Source organism: Arachis ipaensis, chromosome B05, assembly GCF_000816755.2.
Source record: "Arachis ipaensis cultivar K30076 chromosome B05, Araip1.1, whole genome shotgun sequence".
Taxonomy (NCBI): Eukaryota; Viridiplantae; Streptophyta; class Magnoliopsida; order Fabales; family Fabaceae; genus Arachis; species Arachis ipaensis.
The window spans coordinates 22,869,087-22,872,361 of NC_029789.2; the positions used below are offsets into that span (position 1 = coordinate 22,869,087).

The following is a 3,275-nucleotide window of genomic DNA, read 5'->3' on the forward strand; positions in this document are numbered from 1 at the left end:
AGATTGTGACTCAGCTTTGCTAGAGTTCCCAATTAGAGGTTTCCAGGGTTCTTAAGCACACTCTTCTTTTTGCTTTTGACCTTGACTTTAACCGCTCAGTCTCAAGTTTTCACTTGACACCTTCACGCCACAAGCACATGGTTAGAGACAGCTTGTTTTAGCCGCTTTGGCCAGGATTTTATTCCTGTGGGCCCTCTTATCCACTGATTCTCAAAGCCTTGGATCCTTTTTATCACCCTTGCCTTTTGGTTTAAAGGGGTATTGGCTTTTTCTGCTTGCTTTTTCTCTTCTTTTTTTTTCGCATATATCTTTTTTTTCTGCAAGCTTTTCACTGCTTTTTCTTGCTTCAAGAATCAATTTTATGATTTTTCAGATCATCAGATAACATTTCTCCTTTTCCTTTCATTCTTTCAAGAGCCAACAATTTTAACATTCATAAACAATCAAATTCAAAAATATGCACTGTTCAATCATTCATTCAGAAAAACAATAGCATTGCCACCACATCAAGATAATTAAACTGTTTTAAAATTTGAAATTCATGCACTTCTTTTTCTTTTTCAATTGAAAACATTTTTCATTTAAGAAAGGTTATGGATTCATAGGACACTCATAGCTTTAAGGCATAGACACTAAGACACTAATGATCATAAGACACAAACATAGATAAACATAAGCATAAAAAATTCGAAAAACAGGAAAGTAAAGAACAAGGAGATTAAAGAACGGGTCCACCTTAGTGATGGCGGCTTGTTCTTACTTTTGAAGATCTTATGGAGTTCTTGAGCTCCTCAATGTCTCTTCCTTGCCTTTGTTGCTCCTCTCTCATGATTCTTTGATCTTCTCTAATTTCATGGAGGAGGATGGAATGTTCTTGGTGCTCCACCCTTAGTTGTCCCATGTTGGAACTTAATTCTCCTAGGGAGGTGTTGATTTGCTCCCAATAGTTTTATGGAGGAAGATGCATCCCTTGAGGTATCTCAGGGATTTCATGATGAGGAATTTCTTCATGCTCTTGATGAGGTTCTCTTGTTTTCTCCATCCTTTTCTTAGTGATGGGCTTGAGGTCATGCCTTTTTAGTTGAACCGGCTTCCCTCTTGAAAGGGACCTCAGGGATCACTTTCTTCTTGGCCACAACTTCATAGAAGTGGTCTTGATGCACCCTTGAGAGGAATCTCTCCATCTCCCATGACTCGGAGGTGGAAGCTTTTGCCTTCCCTTTCCTCTTTCTAGAGGTTTCTCCCGCCTTAGGTGCCATAAATGGTTATGGAAAAACAAAAAGCAACATTTTTACCACACCAAACTTAGAAGGTTTGCTCGTCCTCGAGCAAAAGAAGAAAGAAAAGAGTAGAAGAAGAAGAAAAATGGAGGAGATGGAGGAGGCTTTGTGGTTCGGCCAAGGGGGAGAAGTGATGTTGAGGTTGTGTGAAAATAAAGGAGTGAAGATGGGTTTATATAGGAGTTGAGAGGGGTGTAGGGTTCGGCTAGTATGGGTGGGTTTGGGAGGGAAAGTGGTTTGAATTTGGATGGTGAGGTAGGTGGGGTTTTATGAAGGATGGATATGAGTGGTGAAGAGAATGGTGGGATTTGATAGGTGAGGGGTTTTTGGGGAAGAGATATTGAGGTGATTGGTGAATGGGTGAAGAAGAGAGAGTGGTGGGGTAGGTGGGGATCCTGTGGGGTCCACAGATACTGAGGTGTTAAGGATAGCTCATCCCTACACCCAGTGGCGTGCAAAAACGCCCTTTCTGCCAATTCTGGAGTTAAATGCCGGGCTGCTGCCCTTTTCTGGCGTTTAACGCCAGCAAGCTTTTCCTCCAGGGTGTGCTATTTTTTCTCTGTTTTTCATTATGTTTTTGCTTTTTCAATTGTTTTTGTGACTTCACATGATCATCAACCTATAGAAAATATAAAATAACAATGGAAAATAGATAGATATAATATTGGGTTGCCTCCCAACAAGCGCTTCTTTAATGTCAGTAGCTTGACAGTGGGCTCTCATGGAGCCTCACAGATGTTCAGAGCAATATTGGAACCTCCCAACACCAAACTTAGAGTTTGAATGTGGGGGCTCTGTTTGACTCTATTTTGAGAGAAGCTCTTCATGCTTCCTCTCCATGGTTACAGAGGGATATCCTTGAGCCTTAAACACAAGGGATTCTTCATTCACTTGAATGATCAATTCTCCTCTGTCAACATCAATCACAGCCTTTGCTGTGGCTAGGAAGGGTCTGCCAAGGATGATGGATTCATCCATGCACTTCCCAGTCTCTAGGACTATGAAATTAGCAGGGATGTAGTGGTCTCCAACCTTTACCAAGACATCCTCTACAAGTCCATAAGCTTGTTTTCTTGAATTGTCTGCCATCTCTAGTGAGATTCTTGCAACTTGTACCTCAAGGATCCCTAGCTTCTCCATTACAAAGAGAGGCATGAGGTTTACACTTGACCCTAGGTCACACAGAGCCTTCTCAAAGGTCATGGTGTCTATGGTACAAGGTATTAAGAACTTCCCAGGATCCTGTCTCTTTTGAGGTAATCTCTGCCTAGTCAAGTCATCCAGTTCTTTAGTGAGCAAAGGAGGTTCATCCTCCCAAGTCTCATTACCAAATAACTTGTCATTTAGCTTCATGATTGCTCCAAGGTACTTAGCAACTTGCTCTTTAGTGACATCTTCATCCTCTTCAGAGGAGGAATACTCATCAGAGCTCATGAATGGCAGAAGTAAATCCAATGGAATCTCTATGGTCTCAGTGTGAGCCTCAGATTCCCATGGTTCCTCATTAGGGAACTCATTGGAGGTTAGTGGACGTTCATTGAGGTATTTCTCAGTGGCAATCACTGCCTCTTCCTCCTCTCCAAAATCGGCCATGTTGATTGTGTTTATGGCCTTGCACTCTCCTTTTGGGTTCTCTTCTGTATTGCTTGGAAGAGTACTAGGAGGGAGTTCAGTAATTTTCTTGCTCAGCTGACCCACTTGTGCCTCCAAATTTCTAATGGATGACCTTGTTTCAGTCATAAAACTCTGAGTGATTTTAATTAGATCAGAGACCATGGTTGCTAAGTCAGAGTGGTTCTGCTTAGAGTTCTCTGTCTGCTGCTGAGAAGATGATGGAAAAGGCTTGCCATTGCTAAACCTGTTTCTTCCACCATTGTTATTGTTGAAGCCTTGTTGAGGCCTCTGTTGGTCCTTCCATGAGAGATTTGGATGGTTTCTCCATGAAGGATTGTAGGTGTTTCCATAGGGTTCACCCATGTAATTCACCTCTTCCAT

The 3,275-nt window shown here is 41.9% G+C and overlaps 1 long non-coding RNA gene across 1 annotated transcript in view; it reads left to right on the top strand.

The window, feature by feature from the left end:
* LOC110271840 overlaps nucleotides 1-3,275 on the top strand; it is a 9,178-nt gene that overhangs the window by 5,206 nt on the left and 697 nt on the right. The window contains exon 2 of the long non-coding RNA XR_002362644.1: nucleotides 923-928. This is a non-coding gene — a long non-coding RNA (uncharacterized LOC110271840). The remainder of the gene's footprint in view (nucleotides 1-922; nucleotides 929-3,275) is intronic.